General features: G+C 43.3%; 1 protein-coding gene across 10 annotated transcripts in view; it reads left to right on the forward strand.

The window, feature by feature from the left end:
- The first annotated feature begins 23821 nt into the window (after positions 1-23821).
- The window catches only part of RNF32 (ring finger protein 32), a 45490-nt gene continuing 44917 nt past the window's right edge, over positions 23822-24394 (forward strand). For 3 of the 10 annotated variants that reach the window (XM_059172370.1, XM_059172374.1, XM_059172372.1), the window contains exon 1: positions 23823-24041. The gene's annotated coding sequence lies outside the window, so the exon portion shown is untranslated. Of the gene's footprint in view, positions 24042-24394 lie in introns of all 10 variants that reach the window. The other 7 variants (XM_059172373.1, XM_059172376.1, XM_059172377.1 and 4 more) reach the window with 4 other exon arrangements.

The raw sequence follows: 24394 nt of genomic DNA on the forward strand, positions 1-24394 counted from the left end.
AGCTCTGCCCTCCAAGCCCACTCTGACCCCACGCCCACACCTCCAAAGCCAAGTGTTATCTCTGCTCCAAACCCATGCCAGACTGACCCAGCGTTCCTCCCGGGCGCAGTCCACCTGGATCCGAGCTCAGCAGGCGCACGTCTTTGTCCTCCCAGACGCACATCTCCTTGAGGGCACGACTCTCCCCTGGCCTCCCCGTTACCTCTGCAATTCTCCAGGCCATTCTTTCATAAAATAACCATCTAAGCAACACTAGTTTAATGAACAAGCAAGTCAAATATGAATTTAAAGACATGGCCATCAGCTTTCCTAAGTCGGTTATGTTGAGAGTAACACAGAAGCAGACACTAATGAAAATAAACATGAAAATACACCCAAACCAAACTACTGAGAGGATTACAATAAAATAGAACAATTTCAGAGAAAGAGAGAACTAATATTTTACGTACTATTCTTTTATTTAATGGTTCCTTTTTGTATTTATACTAGCATAAAACTACATCTTTTTCTGTTAAAGAAGTTTAAGCTCGGTAACAGTTCTCAACACGACACTTGTCCTGGTGCAGTGTTTATCCCCTCCATGAACGAGCATTTGAAGAGTTAGAGAGCATCTCGAAGCATTCACAATAGGGCACTCACAGCTGGGGCAGCTGGACTTTTCAGGCCTCAACTGTACGCATCGCTTTGCACACAAAGCGTGATGATATCTTAGAAAACCGCACACCTGCCGGACTTAAACATACTCCACTTTCATTCGCATCCATTAAAGGGTAATAAAGGGATAGTGACAGTTATTATAATAGGATTTAATGTGAGTAAAAAGTATAACGAGTCTGCAAGACTGTTGCTACCTACAGGCTCACAACTAAGAAACCGAGCACAATCAAGAAGAAATGAATGGAAACTTTGCTGTGGAAACTCCCAGAGGGTTTCAGCGATGATGAAAATAAATTGGAGTGACAGAGAACGCAGACGTTCACAAAAACATTTACTTCCAAATTACCTTTGTCTGTGAAAAAATACAGAGATCTGGGAGCAGAAAAGTAGCTTAACGGCCTCATTTTAAACATTTGATCTATGTATTAACAAATTCTAGGTTCATGGATTAAGATCTCATTTTCAAAGTAGTAATGACACATTTCATATGTGAAAACTAATGCACAGCCATCAGTGAAGTTGTTTTCTTACATGCAACTATTTCACTTGCCTGGACAAAGCAGCCAAGCACAGGGCTGGGCGCGCACAACGGCAGAGACACCAGACAGAGGGACTGCAAAGCCGGCTCCAGGCCTGCACTTCTCCCACACCTGCCCGTGGTGCCAGGCGACTCTGCAGGACCGCGCATTCTGACTCTGGGCCCCACCGTGTGACTTGTTTGCCCGGTAGCACATTCGCAGACACCGGAGCAAAGGCTTGGAACAGGCTTGCGCACTGGGGCTGGGCCCCTCGCGTTTCGCCATCACAGGAAGAACACGCCTGGGCTCGCCGGCTAGAGGATGGGAAGCCTCTGGAGTGCGGCTGAGTGGCTCCGGTCGCCCCAGCCAACCGAGATGAGCCAAGGGCCTGCCAGTTCCATTGGAATAACAGCTCTTTTGGGGGTTTCCTCTTCAGTAAGTTGCCCGTTCATACAGTAAGTGATCCCAGTTGAGACCAAAATCACCTCCAAACTAAGCCCAGCCCAAAGTGCCAACCTGCAGGCTTTCCTGTAAGTCAAGTGAACCCAACTGTTTGTGACTGACCCTGGGCTGGAGAGGGGCTGGAAGCCAGCGTTGCTGGAAGGACGCAAGAGCGACACCGAATCTACAAACGGACTCTCGCCAGAACGTACGGGACAAGAACACTGCCATAACCTGCGGCGACCAGCCCGCAAAGCCAACCACAGTCACAGCAACTGGCCCCACGTGGTCAGGACCAGGCCAGCGAAGCAGCCCCTCATCCCCACTCAGGACAAGCTAGACGAAGCCAAATCTCCCCCATACCGGCCATGCAAGATGCCCCACTTCTGTCTAGCCTCCTCCAGCTTCCCTGTGCCGACAGCCTCCCTCAGGGCCCTCTAGAACCTTCTGCTTCTCCCTGGGAAGCTCCTGCAACACACCCCCCCCCATGCCACCGAGTGTCACTGAACTCGAGTGAGTGTGCTGAACCCCTGGCAGAGCACGCTCTGGATAAAGACCTATGTGTCCCCACCTGGCAGGTCTTTCTTCATTTCCACAACACAAAGGGCATACAGAATTGTGACTACGATGACGAGTCGTAACAGATACCTAACCAGGAGCCACATGGATGCGTCACAAACTGCGACAGTAATTAATCTGAGTAACTAATGCCAGATCAAAACGCTGCACCATCACGTGTGTTCACTTCCACTTAGACTGCAACAAAAGCGTCCTCTTTTGTCACAGATGATTCCGGAGACTTCTCCATGTTCCCAAGAGCCTCTCCCAGCCTGTGGCCTGCAGACTTTTCTCTCTTGAAGCCCCCTCTTGCCACAGTCCTTTTACATTCTCTCTTCTAAAATCGTTGTCTGGTCTGGGGCACCTGAACGGCTGAGAAAGTAGGTAGAGCATGTGACTCTTGACCTCAGGGTTGTGAGTTCAAGCCCTATGTTATGGGTGGAGTTTACTTAAAAACAAATAAATCGGGGCGCCTGGGTGGCTCAGTGGGTTAAGTGACTGCCTTTGGCTCAGGTCATGATCCTGGGGTCCTGGGATCAAGTCCCACATTGGGCTCCCTGCTGACCAGGGAGTCTGTTTCTCCCTCTCCTCTGCCCCTGCTTGTGATATCTCTCTCTCTCCATGAAATAAATAAATAAAATCTTTAAATAAATAAATAAATAAATAAATAAATAAATATTACTTGGTCTAATTCTTCCAGATTTTCAATCAGTAATGGCTTTATGTGATTCTTATCAAGTACATTGAATCCCAAATCTTACACAAGATTTGTAATTCGAGCTTTGCAATCTCTTTGCCTCATATTTTTACAGGTTTGCAGTATCCGTTCTGCAAGACACTCCCAAGGATCCTGATAGCACAGATGACAGTGGGACAGGGAAGGGACATTCGCTAATCTTATAAATGTTTCAGTAAAGAAATTTGATGATGAAAGTAGGATATCAGTACTTCAATGTTTTTATAATTTTCCCTATACTTTAGAAAAGTATTTTAGAAACAAAAATTCAGTACGAAAGAACTTTTATCGAATAATAAAACTCAATAATTTTTATTTTAAAATAGTAAATACAGTGTGATTCCCTTTATATCAAACTAATTTTCACCATCTATCTGTATATGTGCACTGGAAATACAGCTAAATGATGTTCACCAAATGTTCACGATAATTCTGGGAGGTGAGATGTTAAGTATGTGTACACGTGTGTGCATGCGTATGTTTACTTTCTTCTTTGCACAGTTACATATTGGTAGAAATGTTATCCCAAAGTTCTATCATTTGATGAAAAGGTAAGGGTAGTCTTTTAGAAAGTCCAAAACTTGAAAATATACAAATGAAGATCTGAATTCATTTATTCAACAATCTCCTGACAATTTATGAAGGTGAGAAAATGAGAGAAATTTTAGAAACATGCAATACCAAGTAAACAGTAGGCACTAGAGGACAATGTGAACATGGAAAAACATCCCGGGGTCATAGAAAATAAGGGTAGAGAGACTAAAAGGACACATAATGAGGGAAAAAGGGAAAAAAACTATCTAAGGAAAGAGAATGAAACGAGCTAAAAACACAGTTAAAGGAAAAACAAAACAGTCAAATAAACAAAAGCTTATCCAGACTCCCCATTCTGCTTTTCACTCCCACACACACAGAGCCTGCACCTATCACTCCCACCCTTGTGCCAAGAAAAAAGCTGAGTAAACTGAAAGTCAACAACTCTTCTTAGAGCAACCCGAGGACTGGGGTCGCAGGGCAAACCCCCCCCCCCAAAAAAAAACACCAGAGATACACAGGAACGCAAGACACCTAAGCTTACTGGGTGGGGCTGCCACTGGCAGACATGCTACACGGTAACTGGGAACGGCTGTGTGCTGAGTGTGGACAAGCTTTGGGGTTAAAAATCACAGCAGAGGAGGAGGAGTCCAGATGGCAGAGAAGTACCAGCTGAGGCTACATCAGGCAGCAGGAGATCAGCCAGATAGCTTACCTAAAGATTGCAAACACCTGCAAATCCAACGGGAGAAGGGAGATCGAAAAGAAGAACAGCAATTCTAGAAACAGAAAATCAACCACTCTCTGAAAGGTAGGACCGGCGGAGAAGTGAATCCGAAGCGACGGGAAGACAGACCCCGGGGGGAGGGGCCGGCTCCCGGCAAGCGGCGGAGCAACGGCGCACAAAATCGGGACTTTTAAAAGTCTGTTCCGCGGAGGGACATCGCTCCAGAGGCTAAACCGGGGCGAAGCCTAGGGGTCAGCGTGGCCTCAGGTCCCGCAGGGTCACAGAAGGATCGGGGGTGTCTGAGTGTCGCAGAGCTTGCGGGTATTGGAACGGGAAAGCCGGCTGCAGAGACGGAGCCGACAGTGAGCTCGCAGCTCGGGGTGACCTTGAACCGGTCGCAGGCTCGGTGAGCTCCGAGCGCGGCCGGAGGTCAGGCAGACGGGAGTGACTGGGCGCTGTTCTCTGAGGGCGCACTGAGGAGTGGGGCCCCGGGCTCTCGGCTCCTCCGGGCCGGAGACCAGGAGGCCGCCATTCATATTCCCGTCCTCCGGAACTCGACGGAAAGCGCTCAGGGAACAAAAGCTCCTGAAAGCAAACCCCAGCGGATTACTCACCCCGGCCCCGGGTAAGGGCGGTGCAATTCCGCCTGGGGCAAAGACACTTGAGAATCACTACAACAGGCCCCTCCCCCAGAAGATCAACAAGAAATCCAGCCGAGACCAAGTTCACCTACCAAGGAGTGCGGTTTCAATACCAAGGAGAGCAACAGAATTCCAGAGGAGGAGAAAGCAAAGCACGAACTCCTGGCTTTCTCCCCATGATTCTTTAGTCTTGCAGTTAATTTAATTTTTTTTTCAATTTTTTTTTTCTGCTGCTGCTGAATTTTTTTTAACTTTTACCCTTTTCTTTTTTAACTTTTTTTTTTAAGATTTTATTCATTTATTTGACAGACAGAGATCACAAGTAGGCAGAGAGACAAACAGAAAGAGAGAGGGGGGAAGCAGGCTCACTGCTGAGCAGAGAGCCCGATGTGGGGCTCGATCCCAGGACCCTGAGATCATGACCTGAGCCGAAGGCAGAGGCTTTAACCCACTGAGCTACCCAGGTGCCCCTCTTTTTTAACGTTTTTTAACTAGTTTATCTAATATATTTTTTCTTTTTTATATTTTTTCTTTATTTGTTTTCTTTTTTTAATTGTTTCTTTTTTTTTTTTTTTCTCTGAACCTCTTTTTATCCCCTTTCTCCCCCCCCCGCCATGATTTGGGGTCTCTTCTGATTTGGTTAAAGCGTATTTTCCTGGGGTCTTTGTCACCCTTTTAGAATTTTACTTGCTCCTTCGTATACTCTTATCTGGACAAAATGACAAGGCAGAAAAATTCACTACAAGAAAAAGAACAAGAGGCAGTACCAAAGACTAGGGACCTAATCAATACAGACATTGGTAATATGTCAGATCTAGAGTTCAGAATGATGATTCTCAAGGTTCTAGCCGGGCTCGAAAAAGGCACGGAAGATATTAGAGAAACCCTCTCGGGAGATATAAAAGCCCTTTCTGGAGAAATAAAAGAACTAAAATCTAACCAAGTTGAAATAAAAAAAAAAAAAAACTATTAATGAGGTGCAATAAAAAATGGAGGCTCTCACTGCTAGGATAAATGAAGCAGAAGAAAGAAATAGTCATAAAGAAGACCAAATGACAGAGAATAAAGAAGTTGAGCAAAAGAGGGACAAACAGCTACTGGACCATGAGGGGAGAATTCGAGAGATAAGTGACACCATAAGATGAAACAACATTAAAATAATTGGGATTCCAGAAGAAGAAGAAAGAGAGAGGAGAGCAGAAGGTATACTGGAGAGAATTATTGGAGAGAATTTCCCTAATATGACAAAGGGAACAAGCATCAAAATCCAGGAGGTACAGAGAACCCCCCTCAAAATGAACATGAATAGGTCCACACCCCATCACCTAATAGTAAAATTTACAAGTCTTAGTGACAAAGAGAAAATCCTGAAAGCAGTCTGGGAAAAGAAGTCTGTAACATACAATGGTAAAAATATTAGACTGGCAGCAGACATATCCACAGAGACCTGGCAGGCCATAAAGACCTAGCATGATATATTCAGAGCACTAAATGAGAAAAACGTGCAGCCAAGAATACTATATCCAGCTAGGCTATCATTGAAAATAGAAGGAGAGATAAAAAGCTTCCAGGACAAACAAAAACTGAAAGAATTTGCAAACACCAAACCAGCTCTACAGGAAATAATAAAAGGGGTCCTCTAAGCAAAGAGAGAGCCTAAAAGTAGTAGATCAGAAAGAAACAGAGACAATATACAGTAATAGTCACCCTACAGGCAATACAATGACACTAAATTCATATCTCTCAATAGTTACCCTGAATGTTAATGGGCTAAATGCCCCAATCAAAAGACACAGGGTATCAAAATGGATTAAAAAAAAATAAAACCCATCTATATGCTGCCTACAAGAAACTCATTTTAGACCAGAAGACACCTCCAGATTTAAAATGCGGGGGTGGAAAACAATTTACCACGCTAATGGACATCAGAAGAAAGCAGGGGAGGCAATCCTTATATCAGAGCAAATAGATTTTAAGCCAAAGACTATAATAAGAGATGAGGAAGGACACTATATCATACTCAAAGGGTCTGTTCAACAAGAAAATCTAACGATTTTAAATATCTATGCCCCTAACGTGGGAGTAGCCAACTATATAAACCAATTAATAACAAAAATCAAAGAAACACATCAACAATAATACAATAATAGTAGGGGACTTTAACACTCCCCTCACTGAAATGGACAGATCACCCAAGCAAAAGATCAACAAGGAAATAAAGGCCTTAAATGACACACTGGACCAGATGGACATCACAGCTATATTCAGAACGTTTCATCCCAAAGCAACAAAATCCACATTCTTCTCTAGTGCACATGGAACATTCTCCAGAATAGATCACATCCTCGGTCCTAAATCAGGTCTCAACTGGTATCATAAGATTGGGATCATTCCCTGCATATTTTCAGACCACAATGCTCTGAAGCTAGAACTCAACCACAAGAGGAAGTTTGGAAAGAACCCAAATACATGGAGACTAAACAGCATCCTTCTAAAGAATGAATGGGTCAACCGGGAAATTAAAGAAGAATTGAAAAAAGTTCGTGGAAACAAATGATAATGAAAACACAATGGTTCAAAATCTGTGGGGCACAACAAAGGCAGTCCTGAGAGGAAAATATATAGCAGTACAAGTCTTTCTCAAGAAACAAGAAAGGTCTCAAATACACAACCTAACCCCACACCTGAAGGAGCTGGAGAAAGAACAAAAAAGAAACCCTAAACCCAGCAGGAGAAGAGAAATCATAAAGATCAGAGCAGAAATCAATGAAATAGAAAAAAAAAAATAGAACAAATCAACGAAACTAGGAGCTGGTTCTTTGAAAGAATTAATAGGATTGATAAACCCCTGGCCAGACTTATCAAAAAGAAAAGAGAAAGGACCCAAATAAATAAAATCATGAATGAAAGAGGAGAGATTACAACTAACACCAAAGAAATACAGACAATTATAAGAACATACTAGGAGCAACTCTATGCCAACAAATTTGACAATCTGGAAGAAATGGATGCATCCCTAGAGACATACAAACTACCAAAACTGAACCAGGAAGAAATAGAAAACCTAAACAGACCCATAACCAGTAAGGAGATCGAAGCCAGACGGCTTCCCAGGGGAATTCTACCAAACATTTAAAGAAGAACTAATTCCTATTCTCCTAACTGTTCCAAAAAATAGAAATGGAAGGAAAACTTCCAAACTCATTTTATGAGGCCAGCATCACCTTGATCCCAAAACCAGACAAGGATCCCATCAAATAAAAGAACTACAGACCAATATCCTTGATGAACACAGATGCAAAAATTCTCCCCAAAATACTAGTCAATAGGATTCAACAGTACATTAAAAGGATTATTCACCACGACCAAGTGGGATTTATTCCAAGGCTGCAAGGTTGGTTCAACATCTGCAAATCAGTCAATGTGATACAACACATTAATAAAAGAAAGAACAAGAGCCATATGATACTCTCAATAGATGCTGAAAAAGCAGTTGACAAAGTACAGCATCCTTTCCTGATCAAAACTCTTCAAAGTGTAGGGAGAGAGATCACATACCTCAATATTATAAAGCCATCTATGAAAAACCCACCACAAATATCATTCTCAATGGAGAAAAACTGAAAGCTTTTCCGCTAAGGTCAGGAACACGGCAGGGATGTCCATTATCACCACTGCTATTCAACATAGTACTAGAAGTCCTAGCCTCAGCAATCAGACAACAAAAGGAAATTAAAGGCATCCAAATCAGCAAAGAAGAAGTCAAACTATCACTCTTTGCAGATGACATGATACTATATGTGGAAAACCCAAAAGACTCCACTCCAAAACTGCTAGAACTTGTACAGGAATTCAGTAAAGTGTGAGGATATAAAATCAATGCACAGAAATCGGTTGCATTTCTTTACACCAACAACAAGACAGAAGAAAGAGAAATTAAGGAGTCAATCCCATTTACAATTGCACCCAAAACTATAAGATACCTAGGAATAAACCTAACCAAAGAGGCACAGAATCTATACTCAGAAAACTATAAAGTACTCATGAAAGAAATTGAGGAAAACACAAAGAAATGGGAAAATGTTCCATGCTCCTGGATTGGAAGAACAAATATTGTGAAAATGTCTATGCTACCTAAAGCAATCTACACATTTAATGCAATCCCTATCAAAATACCATCCTTTTTTTTTTTCAAAGAAATGGAACAAATAATCCTAAAATTTATATGGAACCAGAAAAGATCTTGAATAGCCAAAGGAATATTGAAAAAGAAAGCCAAAGTTGGTGGCATCACAATTCTGGACTTCAAACTCTATTACAAAGCTGTCATCATCAAGACAGCATGGTACTGGCACAAAAACAGACACATAGATCAATGGAACAGAATAGAGAGCCCAGAAATAGACCCTCAACTCTATGATCAACTCGACAAAGCAGGAAAGAATGTCCAATGGAAAAAAGACAGCCTCTTCAATAAATGGTGTTGGGAAAATTGGACAGCCACATGCAGAAAAATGAAATAGGAACATTTCCTTACACCACACATGAAAATAGACTCAAAAGGGATGAAGGACCTCAATGTGCGAAAGGAATCCATCAAAATCCTTGAGGAGAACACAGGCAGCAACCTCTTCGACCTCAGCCGCAGCAACATCTTCCTAGGAACACTGCCAAAGGCAAGGGAAGCAAGGGCAAAAATGAACTATTGGGATTTCATCAAGATCAAAAGCTTTTGCACAGCAAAGGAAACAGTTAACAAAACCAAAAGACAACTGACAGAATGGGAGAAGATATTTGCAAACAACGCATCAGATAAAGGGCTAGTGTCCAAAATCTATAAAGAACTTAGCAAACTCAACAACCAAAGAACAAATAATCCAATCAAGAAATGGGCAGAAGACATGAACAGACATTTCTGCTAAGGAGACATCCAGATGGCCAACAGACACATGAAAAAGTGTTCCACATCACTCGGCATCAGGGAAATACAAATCAAAACCACAATGAGATATCACCTCACACCAGTCAGAATGGCTAAAATTAACAAGTCAGGAAATGATAGATGCTGGCAAGGATGTGGAGAAAGAGGAACCCTCCTACACTGTTGGTAGGAATGCAAGCTGGTTCAGCCACTCTGGAAAACAGCATGGAGGTTCCTCAAAAAGTTGAAAATAGAACTACCCTATGACCCAGCAATTGCACTACTGGGTATTTACCCTAAAGATACAAACGTAGTGATCCGAAGGGGCATGTGCACCCGAATGTTTATAGCAGCAATGTCTACAATAGCCAAACTGTGGAAAGAACCTAGATGTCCATCAACAGATGAATGAATAAAGAAGATGTGGTATATATACACAATGGAATACTATGCAGCCATCAAAAGAAATGAAATCTTGCCATTTGCGATGACGTGGATGGAACTAGAGGGTATCATGCTTAGTGAAATAAGTCAATCGGAGAAAGACAACTATCATAAGATCTCCCTGATATGAGGAAGTGGAGATGCAACATGGGGGGGGGGGGTTAAGGGGGTAGGAGAATAAATGAAACAAGATGGGATTAGGAGGGAGACAAACCATAAGTGACTCTTAATCTCACAAAACAAACTGACAGTTGCTGGGGGGAGGGGGTTGGGAGAGGGGGGTGGGGTTATGGGCATTGGGGAGGGTATGTGCTATGGTGAGTGCTGTGAAGTGTGTAAAACATAGTGATTCACAGACCTGTACCCTGGGGATAAAAATACATTATATGTTTATTATAAATAAATAAATAAATAAATAAAAATTTTTTAAAAAACAACACACAGCAGATACCATCTTATGGGGCCACCACACTTTCATGAGTTTTACCTATAGGAGGCCTGACCAGGTTCTCTCAGTGAATATTTCACAAAAGTCCCCCTAGTGTTTGTGGCAGTGAGAGAGGTAAGTAGGCATTCTGAAATAAAGCCAGAGCATTCTCTTCTGGTCACTCTGCTCTAGGGACCTGCCCTCAGGCGACGCCTTCTTGTTGGAATCTGTGTGACCTAGACTGAGACCCTGCTTGTTTTCCTGTCTCACATAATGGGAGGGGAAAAGGACTGAGGGACTCTGTAAAGGTCACAACCCAAGGATATTAGTCCATTAAAGGAATAAGGATTCAATCATAATATTATAGAATGCTTCTCCTCCCCAACACCTTGCCCCCATCCACAGAGCTCCAGTATCATCAAAGTGGGTCACAACTCAGTGAGCTGATAATGGAGGCACAGCATCTATTTAAAAAGGAGTCTCAAGGGATACCCAAGAACAGTGGAGGTGCTCCCAGTAAGAACACTGGAGGAAATGCAAGCTTTGACACCTATAAGTACAGTGAAGATTAAACACAGCACAACTACTTTCCAGATAAAAGTACAGCTCTCATTAGAGGCCTATTTACCTCAGTTCTTATTACAATACATATGTCTGGCTTTCAACAACAAAAAAGAGATGCAAAAAGGGAGGGGGAGGGCAAAAACAAAAGCAAGAACACTGTCTGAAGAGACAAAGCAAGCATCAAAGTCAGACTCAAATATGACAGAGACCTCTGGAATTATCAAATGAAAAAAATTTTTTAAAACTATGGCTAAGATGGTCCAGGAGGAAAAGTGAACGACATTCAAAAACAGATGGGCAATGTACACAGAGAGATGGAAACTCTAAGAAAGATCCACAAGGAAATGCTAGAAATCAACAACACTGTGGCATAAATAAAGAGTGCCTTGATGGGCAAGGAAATCAGTGATCCTGAAGATGTGTCAATAAAAGCTTCCAAACCTTGTGCTCAAACAGAAAAAGTAATGAAAAAAAAAAAAATGGAAGAGAATATCCAAGAAATCTGTGGCAATTACAAAAGATTTAACATACTTATAATGAGAATACAGGAAGAAAGAGAGGTGTATAAGAAATATATGGAGTAGTAATGGCTAAGAATTTTCTAAAATTAATGAAAGATATCAAACCACAGATCCAAGAGTCTCAGAGAACATCAAGCAAGATAAGTATCAAAAACTGTGTGCCAAGGCATGTCATATACCAACTGCAGAAACAAAGAAAAAGAGAATATCTTGAAGGAAGCTGAAGAAAATCACCTTCCTTACAGAAGATTAAGAATGACACCAGACTGTACTTCAGAAATCATGCAAACAAGAAGAAAGTCGAGTAATTATTTAAGTGTTGAAAGAAAAAAACTCCAGTAACCTAGAATTCTGTATCTAATGAAATTACACTTCAGAAGTGAAGGATAGGGGTACCTGAGTGGCTCAGTTGATTAAGCAACTGATTCTTGGTTTCAGCTCAGGTCCTGACCCCATAGCTCATGGGATCAAGCCCCACGTTGGGCTCCACACTTACTAGGAGTCTCCTTGGATATTTTCCCCCTCTGCCCCTTCCCCCATTCATTCTACACTTTCTTTCTCTCTAAAATAAATAAATCTTTTTTTTTTTTTTAAGTGAAAGAGACACTAGCAATGAAACATCTGATAAGGAAATTAAGAAAATAATTCCAGGAGAGGCAAGATGGTGGAGAAGTAGGGAACCCATTTCAACTCGTTCCCTGAATTTAGCTGGATATCTAACAAAACATTTTGAACACCCACAAAATCATCCTGAGATAAAAGACTGTATATCTGGATATCTACAAGCAGAAAAGTGACTGTTTTTGCAAGGCAGGACATGTGGAGTCATGGATCTGTTGGGGAGATATCAGAAGATAAACAAAAGGGGGAGGGAGCCTCCCTAAACTGACTCCTGGAAAGTGGTGTAACACTGGAGTGCAAAATCAGAGCCCTAGAAATCTGCTCTAGTGAGAGACATCCCTCTCTGAAAGGGCCTCAGGAAATGAAAAGGCAGAATTCTAGGTAGGGCATTGTGGTCTCAGGATACAAGGAACCACAGAGCAAAAGGGGTTGCCTGATCTGGTAAAGTGCCCTAGCAGAGGAGCCAGGTAGCAGGTTATGGTCAGCAAGCCAGGAGGGGACTCTCGGCTCAGATCACTATAAACTCTGAGCCAGGCCTGTGGATAATTGCTCTTTTCCTCTTTTCCTGAGCAGCCTGAAAAAGTCTGGAACTCACACCCACAACCGGGCAAAAACTTGCAGAGTGATAGCCGCCCAGAAGGGGCTTTAAGGCAGCACCCAGACATGATCCAAGAGCTGCTGGTGTGCACACGAGCCTGTAGCCACTTGAGGTTTTGAAATAAAAAAGGGCAATGGCACTCCCAGGCCCCTGGGACTACCTCTGAAAGAGATGCTGTGGGCATGCACTGTGGGAGACTGTGGGAGCATACAGAAGTGGAGACTGTTCTTGAGGGCTTATCAAAGAGAGAAGACTGCATTTTTTTCTGCTCTGGGCCATAGGTTTGGGGTGTGGGCCATTTTCGCTCTGATCCTTGGAAGAGGAATGGAAAGCCTCCAGGAAACAAAAGCACACAGAATCAGTCCCCACTGAGCCCATTCCCCCAAGAGGGGGCAGAGCAACACTGTCCAGGCAGGGTTACCTGAGAAATAGCATGGCAGGCCCCTCCCTCAGAAGACGGGCTGGAAGAACAGCTGGACAACAGTCCTATGGCTCTCACAAAACTGTAAGATCTCAAGGCCAAAAGAAAATAGTACATTGAGCTCCAGGTGTTGACTGAAGCCAGATATAATTCAGATATTTTTTATTTTTTTCAGATATAATTCTCCTTTTCTTTTTCTCTGTTTTTCTCCTTTTACCTTAACCTCATTTCAACTAGATGTTTATTGTATCAACTTTTATTTCCTGGTTGCTTTTTAACTTGTATTTTTTCACACCTATATGTTTCATAGATACATGCCTCATTTTAGTCCTCACTCTCTTCAATTTTATCGTCACATGTATATATATGTAAGTTTTACATTCCTTGGAATTTGGGGATGTAGTGTCTGTCCCCTAACACACGGACCAAAATACACCCAGGAACAACTGGAACATCCTGATTTGCCCTCACAGAGATCATAGGTCCCCATCCCCATTTTTTTCTTTCTTTTTTTTTTTTTTTAATTTTTTGATTTTATGCTTGTGTTTCATTTTGGCCTTGTTTTTTGGTGGTGGCTTCTGACCACTCCAGATTTTGCTAGGTGTATCTTTCTTGGGTCATGATTGATATTTTGGACTCTGCTCACTTGCTCAACCATCCCTCAACAGAATGACTAGGAGGAGGAACTCTCAACAAAGAAAAGAACCAGAAACAATGCCCCCTGCCACAGAACTAATGGATATAGATATAAACAAGATGTCAGAGATAGAATTCAGGATAGAAATCATAAATTCAATAGCTAGGCTTGAAAAAAGCATTAGTGACAACATAGAATTTCTAAGGGCAGAAATGAGATCTAACCAGGTGAAATTTTAAAAATGCTATGAATGAGAATACTCTTATAGCCAAGGTAAACGAGGCAGAAGAGAGAATCAGTGTTCTAGAAGATAAGCTGATGGAAAGGAAGGAAATTGAGGAACAGAGATAGGCAGCTAGTAGCACATGTTGGAAAGATTAATGATGCCATGAAACATTCTAATGTCAGAACTCCTGGAATCCGTGAGTGGGTGGAGAGAAAGAGAAGGCTACGAGGTATATTTGAGCAAATCATAACTGACAACTTCCCTAATCTGGGGAAGGAAACAAGCATTCAAGTCCAAGAGGCAGAGAAGACCCCTACCAAAATCAATAAAAATAGACCAACACCCTCATATGTTAATAGTGAAGCTTACAAATTTTGCAAGCAAAGAAACTATCCTGAGAGTAGCCAGGGGGAGGATGTTCTTTACATATGGAGGGAGGAACATCAGAATAACATCAGACCTGTCCACAGAGACGTGGCAAGCCAGAAAGGACTGGCAAAACATATCTAGGGTACTAAATGGGAAGAACATGCAGCCAGGAACACTTTATCTGGAACGGCTGTCATTCAGAATGGATGCAGAGATAAAGAGCTTCTAAGACAGGCAGAAACTAAAAGAACATGTGACCACCAAGCCAGTCCTGCAAGAAATATTAAGCGGAATTCTGTAAGCAAAGAGAAACCTGAAAGTCATGCAGACCAGAAAGAAACAGAAAATCTACAGAAATGGGGGCTCTGCAGGCAATACAATGGCACTAAATTCATGTTTTTCAATAGTTACTCTGAATTTAAATGGGCTGAATGCTTCCATCAAAAGGCCCAGGGTTTCAGGTTGGATAAAAAAGCAGGACCCATCCATATATTGTTTATAAGAGACTCATTTTGAACCCAAAGACAACTCCAGATTGAAAGTCAGGAGATGGAAAACCATTTATCAAACTAATGGACCTCAAAAGAAAGCTGGAGTAGCAATCCGCATATCAGACAAATTAGATTTTAAACCAAAGACTGTAGTAAGAGATGTAGAGTAACAATATAGCATACTTAATAGCATACTTATCCAACAAGAAAAATCTAACAGTTGTAAACATTTATGTCCCCAACATGGGTTCAATTATATAAACCAATTAATAACTAAAATAAAGAAACATAGTGAAAATAGTACATTAATAGTAGGAGACTTCAACAGTCCGTTCACAGCAATGGACAGATCATCTAAGGAGAAGATCAGCAAAGAAACAAGAGCTCTGAATGATAATTGGGCCAGATGGACTTTGTAGATATATACAACATTCCATCCTAAAACAATAGAATACTCATTCTTCTCGACTGCACATGGAACTTTCTCCAGAATAGATCACATACTGGATCACAAATCAGATCTCAACCAATACAAGAAGACTGAAATTATTCTCTGCATATTTTCAGACCACAATGCTTATATGGAACATAAGTAATAGTGCACAGACCATAGTGGAAGGAAGGGAAATCTGAATGGAAGAAATATGAGAGGGAGACAAACCATGAGAGACTCTGGACTCCTAGAACAAACTGAGGGTTACAGAAGGGAGGGTGGTTGGGAAATTGGGTAACCAGGTGATGGGTATTAAGGAGGGCATATGTTGTGATGAGCAGTGGGTATTATGCCCAACTAATGAATCATTGAACACTATACCTAAATGATGTACTATATATTGGCTAACTGAACATGATAATAAATTTTTAAAAAGAAAAAAATTCTATTTATGATAACATCAAAATGAAGAAAATATTTAGGAATAAATTTAACCAAGGAGGTGCAAGACTTGTATACTGAAAACTACAAATGTTGCTGAAGGAAATTTTTAAAGACCGAAATAAATGGAAAGATGTCTTGTGTTCAAGAACTGGAAGGTATAATATTCTTAAGATGATAGTACTAATGTTGATGAACATTTTTTCATGCGTCTGCTAGCCATTTGTATGTCTTCATTGGAGAAGTGTCTATTCATGGCTTCTGCCCATTTTTTTACTTGATTATGTGTTTTTTGGGTGTTGAGTTTGAGAAGTTCTTTATAGATCTTGGATACCACCCCTTTGTCTGTAATGACATTTGCAAATATCTTCTCCCATTCCATGGGTTGCCTCTTTGTTTTATTGACGGTTTCCTTTGCTGTGCAAAAGCTTTTTATCTTGAAGAAGTCCCAAAAGTTCATTTTTCACTTTGGATTCCCTTGCCTTTGGAGATGTGTCTTGAAAGAATTTGCTGTGGCTGATGTTGAAGAAGTTATTGTCTATGTGCTCCTCTAGGATTTTGATGGATTCCTGTCTCATGTTGTGGTATTTCATCCATTTTGAGTTTATCTTTGTGTGTGGTGTGAGAGAATGGTAGAGTTTCATTCTTCTATACATAGTTGTCCAATTTTCCCAGCACCATTTTTTGAAGAGATTGTCTTTTTTCCATTGGATATTTTTCCCTGCTTTGTTGAAGATTATTTGACCATAGAGTTGAGGGTCCATATCTAGGCTCTCTATTCTGATCCATAGGTCTACGTGTCTGTTTTTATGCCAGTACCATGCTGTCCTGGTGATCACAGCTTTGTAATAAAGCTTGAAATCAGGCAACGTGATGCCCCCTGCTTTGCTTTTCTTTTTCAACATTTCCTTGATGATTCAGGGTCTTTTCTGGTTCCATACAAATTTCAGGATTGTTTGTTCCAGCACTTTGAAAAATGCCAATGGTATTTTGATAAGGATAGCACTGAAAGTAAGATTGCTCTGGGCAGCATAGACATTTTAACAATGTTTATTTTTCTGAAAATGTTCATCATCATTAGCCATCAGGGAAATTCAAATCAAAACCACATTGAGATACCACCTTACACCAGTTAGAATGGCAAAAACTAACAAGGCAGGGAACAACAAATGTTAGAGTGGATGTGGAGAAAGGGGACCTCTTACACTGTTGGTGGGAATGCAAGGTGGTACAGCCACTTTGGAAAACAGTGTGGAGGTTCCTCAAAAAAATTAAAAATAGTGCTACCCTATGACCCGGCAATTGCACTACTAGGTATTTACCCCAAAGATACAGACATAGTGAAAAGAAGGGCCATATGTACAGCAATGTTCATAGCAGCAATGTCCACAATAGCCAAACTATGGAAAGAGCCTAGATGCTCTTCAGCAGACAAATGGATAAAGATGTGGTCCATATATACAATGGAATATTACTCAGCCATCAGAAGGGATGAACACCAACATTTTGTATCAACATGGATAGGACTGGAGATTATGCTGAGTGAAATGAGTCAAGCAGAGAAAGTCAATTATACAGTTTCACTTACTTGTGTAACACAAGGAATAACATGGAGGATATTAGGAGAAAGAAAGGCAAAGTGAAGGCGGGGCCAGAGCGGGAGATGAACCATGAGAAACTGTGGACTCCAAGAAACAAACTGAGGTTTTCAGAGACGAGGCAGTAGGAGGATGGGTGAGCCCAGTGGTGAGTATTAAGGAGGGCATGTAGTACATGGAGCACTGGGTGTTACATGTAAACAATGAATCTTGGAACATTACATCAAAAACAAATGATGTATTGTATGATAACTAACATAACACAGTAAAAAATAATATAAATAAATAAATAGAAAAAAAGAAAAAGATGATAATACTATTAAGGTTTAGTACTACTGGAAGATCTAGTATAATTAAGTACTACCTCAAGTGATACACAGACTCAGTGTGATGAATCCCCTATCAAAATCCCAATAACATTTTTGTAGAAATGGAAAAATACATTCTAAAATGTATATGGAATTTCAAGGAATCCAGAATAGCTACAACAATCTTGAAAAAGAAAAGCAAAGTTGGAGATCTCACACTTCATAATTTCAAAACTTATTACAAACTACAGTATCAAAACTGTATGGTATCAGCATAAGGATAGACACACAGATCAGTGGATAGAATTGAGAGCCTAAACTAAACTTTTACTTGCTTGTTTAATTGTTTTTTGACAGAAGTGCCAAGACCATTTAATGGGAAAGGAATCGTTTTGAAAAAATTGTGCTGGGAAAAACAGATATCCACAAATGAATGAAGCAGGACCCCTGCTTTACATCATACACAAAAATTAACTTCAAATGGATCAAAGATTGAATTATAAGAGCTAAAACTATAAGACTTGTAGAAGAAAACATATGGTAAAACCTTTATAATATTGAATTTGGCAATGATTCCCCAGGATATGACACCAAGAACTCAGGCAACAAAAGAAAACAGATAAATTGGACACAATTGAAATGAAAAACTTTTATGGATCAAAAAAGACTATCAAGAGAGTGAAAAGATATCCCATAGAATGAGAGAAAATATTTGCAAATCGCATCTATGATAAAGGTTTTATATCCAGAATATACAAAGACTGAAACTCAACAACAAAGAGTGGTTCGCTTTTGTATCCTGGAACTTTATTATAATTGTTTATTAGTTCTAAGCTGAGTGTGGGGTTTTTTTGCCAATTCTTTGGGATGTTCTATATAACCGTGTCATCGATCAACAAATATAATTTTATTTCTTCCTTCCCAATCTGTATACTTTTATTTCCTTTTCTTGTCATATTGCATTAGCTAGGACTTTCGATATGAAGTTAAATAGGTGGTAAGAACGGACATTCTTGCCTTGACAGAGGGGTAAATCAACTAGAGTTTCACCATTAAATATGATGTTTTTGCAGTATTCTTTCTAAGTTGAGGAGTTCCCCTCCATTTCTTATGTGCTGAGAGTTTTTATTGAGAATGAGTATTGAATTATCTCAAGTACTTTTTCTGTATCTATTGATATGGTCATATGAACTTTCTTCTTTAGCCTGTTGATGTTATGGGTTACATTAACTGATTTCTGAATGTTAACTAAGTCTTGTACATCTAGGATAAGTACCACTTGGTCATGGTACATAATTCTTTTTATACATTGTTGAGTTCTATTTGCAATATTTTATTAAGGAATTTGGATCTGTGCTCATGAGGATATTGGTCTGTAATCTTTTATCTTTATCTGGTCTTGGTATCAGGGAAATTCTGACCTTATACGGAATGAGAACTCCCTATACGGCCTGCATAATTTATCAGTAAATGTCTTTAAATAAAAACTATTTAATTAAAAAATTTACCTTGGTTTAGTCAGGAAATAGCTCCTTCTCTATGAAACATACTAGCGCACAAACCAATTTAAGTTAGAGAAACATACTTTAGCAGCAGCAGTTGGCAACCAGCATGCACTGAGTCCCAGGTTATTGTAGAGACTGTACTAGTAACCTGGAGTTTTTTCTGCTTTTACACACCTCCTAAAACTTTCAGTTAGGGCAGAAAAATCACAAATGTCTGAAATAGGTTCATATTACCCAATCAAAGTCCTTTGATACAATGAATATGTACTAATTGCTTCTGACAAGACTTTTTTAATGTCTGGTACATGGTGATCAACAGCATTTTTAACATGAATATCTTTATCATGTCAGTTTTTAGATCATAACAAGACACTGTTCTTTACCAAAGTGATAAATTGCTTCTAACTCTATTGGATTCAACAACAAAGAATGAATTTGCTCCATTTTCTATTCAGAAAATGAGTTTTTAACAGAGCTCTTTTGTTACACCCATGAGTTTATAGACAAAGAACTGAAATAAGATAATTCTGCCTTATTTCTCCGGTGCTCAAGATATTTTCATCAGTGTTATTTCACCACTCTACTGTAATGTGAACAGGAATGACATAATCATCATACCTCTTGTTAGAGATTTAAAAAAAAAAAAGAAAGTATACATTTTGCCAGAGGAGTTAAAACAACTCGTCCTAAGCTCTTTTTCTTTCTTTATTAAAAATAAAATCTAGTATAATCTCTAGGAAAGAAAATATTTTAGGGACTCCTACCATATCCCTGAGTCTCTACAGGGATCACTGCTGTGGGCGGAGGAGAGATGGCAGATCGCCCCCCAAATGGCTGACCCTCATCCATCACAAAATACAGAAAAGGACTTGAGTTATCTGGGGGGTGCGGAAGAAAGCCCTGGGGTGGAGGCAAGTTTAGGAATAGAAATCAGTAATAAATCTAGAAGTGTTAGTAGAAAATTAAAAGCAATACTAAAGATTAAGAGAAATGAAGTGCAGGAAACTTGTTTTCAATGACAATTAAATTAAGGAAGAAGATGGACTTTGTGCCACAGACTTCTGCTCCTTCCATTTGTTTTCAAGGTGAAGAACTGGGCGAAGAGAGGCAGGAACAGAATATGGCTTGTGTAGGATTAGAGCATTTTGTGGATCACAAAAAAGAAACGTGGGAGCAAGGGAGGACGTTGAACCGGCAGAACCATTCTGATCCACGCAGTGTCTAGTGAGCCCACAGAGGTGGGCACACGTGAACCCTGTGGACACGATGTACCAAAGATCCATATGTTCCCAGCGATTGGTCTCTAGGGTCACTGTGGAAAAACCTCACTGTCAACCGGCAAACTCCAGCTGTCGTTCTAGAATTTGGACATGTTCTCTAATTTTCTCCTATGCAGGATACAGAATAAGATTCCCCTCTGCATCCATGTGTCCCGCTTCAATAGCCAGGCCTTCCCACCCTTGGACCCCCTTCTCCGAGATGCCCAGGCATCATCTCCTTTCTCATCGCAATGTTTACACGCGCATCTCTTTAATATGGCACCGGGCACCACAGCTTAGACATGGCAGAGCACAGGCGTGCGGGCCATTCACCCCAGGCACTTCCTCTCCCTTCTCTGTGTGACTGAACAGAGCAACCAAACACCTCTGGTCCTCTACGTACACCCTTACCTGCGTCTTGTCTTCTTCAGCCTTTCTCTTCAGATCATTCCCAGAACGTTCCATTCGCGTCTTGAAACCCTAAAATAAATGAGTCACATGAGTGCTTTTGCAAAGCACACAACAGCACGCCACTGGGCTTTTAGAAAATGCAAACATAGTCTACCGACGTGCAGTACCTTAGGCCCATCTTTAGACAAACGAAACCTTAATGCCGTGACACTAATACATCATCAAGAGCACTTTTGGGGAGTGAGACCAAGAACAGAAGATACCACCTGAAGGAAGGATAAGGGACGTGCTCCCCACAGCATCTTCTTCCAACATCAACCACCTCAGCTCTGATTTTCTCAAGAATTACAGAGTCTTAATCACAAGCTTGAATTTCCAAGCAAAAGCCTGCACAGAAATAGTCTACGTAGCTAACAAGAAAGACCAACATCTTCTGGATGGAAAACGTGCTGGGGGTAAAACTGTTGATTTTAGACACTCGGAGGGAAGGGGAAATTTTTAATGGGGATTTTTCTTAGAACTTTATGGAGTTGAAGAGAGATACCTTAAAATGGGTACAGAGAGTAGCAGGCACTGTACTAAGCACTTCATATACATAAGATGGGGTTTTTAAAAATATTTTATTTATTTATTTGACAGAGATCACAAGCAGGTAGAGAAGCAGGCCGGGGGGGTGGCAGAGCAGAGAGCCCCATGCAGGGCTGGATCCCAAGACCCTGAGACCATGACCTGAGCTGAAGGCAGAGGCTTAACCCACCAAGCCACCCAGGTGCCCCCATAAGACCATTTTTAATCTAACCACAGGCATCAGGTGGTTAACAGCACACCCACTTATCATTCAAATTATTCCTGTCACAAGTAACAGAAAACCAGCCCCAAGCTGGCTGAAGCATACGGGAACCCCAGCCACATGGGGAGGTAAAAACCCTGAGTAGGGCTGGCTTCACGGCATTAGCTATGTTGCCAGGGCTTGGTCCCTGTCCCGATCTGGGCGGTTTCCTGAGTGATTCTCTTCTACAGCTCACACCTTGGCCCCACAGCACCAGCTCTCACGTTGTGATGACAGGAGAGCTGTTTCATGTCTTCTCTTGTTTCTACGTCAGTAGGAAGAATTACAAGAATTTTACAGTTGCTCCCACAAAAATACTAAATTCACCTGAGTGGCCCCGTTAGGTCACATGCCCAGACCAGCTGCGTCAGTGTGGCCAGGACACTGATTTCTGAGTAGCTCAGGCTGGTCATAGGTTCCATCCTAGAACTGATGAATCCCCAGGGCTATTGCTAAAGGGCGGGCAGATGTTGACAAGAGAAGTAGAAAATGTCCCTTTCTGTAGAAGGGACCCATCGTTTCGGAAAATGAAGTAACTTCCCAAATTCAGACCCCTAAGGAGTCAGACTAGATCTGAACTCAGATCTACCTATCTAAACCCAAAGCTTTCTCACCGTGTCCTCGGCACAGTCCTAACAGTCACAGAATGAAAAACTCTCAGGTCCACAGAGAGACCCTACTTGCATTCTAGACCCATTACTACTGCGACATAAATCGAGAGTACAACATTAGTTAGAAAAGTTTAAATAACTTAAAATTAATTATGAACTTAATTTGGTTTCTCAAAAAACATTTAGCTTGCGTTTAGTCTGTCTTTTAAAAACTCCCAGACAGGACTGGCCAGCTTAGGAAACTCAATTCCACTGTGAAAACCGTTAGGAGAAGCGGAGCTTCACGTCACCTTGCTCACAGCAGAAGACTATGGACTCCAAGTCATGTCAGACACTTTCACTTTAAGGTCTTTTAATGACCAATGACCAATTTCTACTCAAGTTGTAACTTCCTTAGAGGTATAAAGGGGCGGGGGAGGGGGACTGTTTGCATTTCTATGTCTTCTTCATACTTTCAGCCGAACTGGATTTCAGTAACCGTCCAAACACTAAATAACACAATTGAGTCACTTCATTCAAAAAAAAAAAAAAAAAAAAAAAAAAAAAAGACGAACGTCTACTAATCTCTGCTTCTGGCCAGGACGGGGTTTCGGGGACCAGACGCAACGCGGACCCCCGCTCTGGGGCCGCCGCCCTCCAGCGCAGGGAAGCCACGGGCGGCGGGTTCCAGGCCACGAGCGAGCAGGCCCCGGCGGGTCCGCGGACACACACTCAAGGCCCGCAGGAGGCCCCGCGCGGCGCCAGGCGGACCCCGAAGGCCCGGCCGGGGTCTCCCGCCGCGTCCCGCCGGCCGCCAGCTCGGGGCGGGGAGCGGGGCACAGCGGCCGGCCGAGCTCGCGCGCGGCCCCCGAAAGGGCTCCCGTCGGCTCGGGTCCTGGGGACCCCGCGGCGCTCGGGCGCCCACCCCGGCCCGCACGCGCCTCCCACTGCGCCCCACGCACGGCGCGCCACGTCCCACCGGGGCCGTGAAAACGCCCGTCCGGACGGCCCGCGCCCACGGGAGCAGGACGCGGAACGCGGGGCAACACCCGGAGGCGCCGGCGGGGGCGGGCCGGGCCCCGCGGGGAGGAGGCGCCCCGCAGGTGCCCGCAGCAGGGGGCCCGCCGCGATCTGAGCACGCAACAGCCGACAGGTGCACACGCGCCCGGAACGGACCGACGTAACGGCGCTCGGAGGGGGGCCGAGACCCGACCCACGCGCCGAGACCGCTGGTGCCCGCGGCCGGGGACGTCCACCGAGGGCGCGAGCGAGCGCGGGGCCGCCTGCGCGGGGTGGGGCGGCGAGCGTGCGCCACGCGGGAGCGCCGGGACCCGGGCCGAGCCGCCGAGCATGCGCGCTGTGGCCCGGAGCTGGGCGCCGCGAGGGGCGGGGCGCGGCGGTTGAGCATGCGCACCGGGTTGCCGGGCAACGGCTAGCGGCGCGGAGGCCGCGGGTCGGGGTCGGGGTCGGTGCGGGAGCTGCCGGAGCGAGCGGGGAGCGAGGGGCCGCGGGGAGGGTCCTCGGTCCGCAGCACCGCGGGCTCATCGGGACCGCTCTCGCGACGGCGCAGAGGCGGGGACGGTGTCCCGACGTGGTGACCGGGCGGCGCCCCCAGGTAGGGGCCCCTAGAGCGTGGGAATCCGGGCGCGCTACCCGCTTGGGGCGGCCGGTCCAGACACCGGGGAGGGCCACCGCGACGGGGCGGCCGCCAGCGACTCCGGCCGCCGGTGGTCGCCGTCGCTACCGAGCCCGGGCGCGGTTCACCGCGGGTCGCTACGCACCGGAAGACACCGCCTCCCCCGGCGGCTCCGCCCCCGGCGCCGGCTCCGCCCCCCGCGCGAGACTACCGCGGCCGACGGCTCCGCCCCCGACGCCGGCTCCGCCCCCTGCGCGAGGACTGGCGCGCCGACGGCCACGCGACACGAGGACCTGACGCGAGCCCCACCCGCACCGGAGCCGTCGGGACGC

The sequence above is a fragment of the Mustela lutreola genome, chromosome 4, assembly GCF_030435805.1.
Source record: "Mustela lutreola isolate mMusLut2 chromosome 4, mMusLut2.pri, whole genome shotgun sequence".
Lineage (NCBI taxonomy): Eukaryota > Metazoa > Chordata > Mammalia > Carnivora > Mustelidae > Mustela > Mustela lutreola.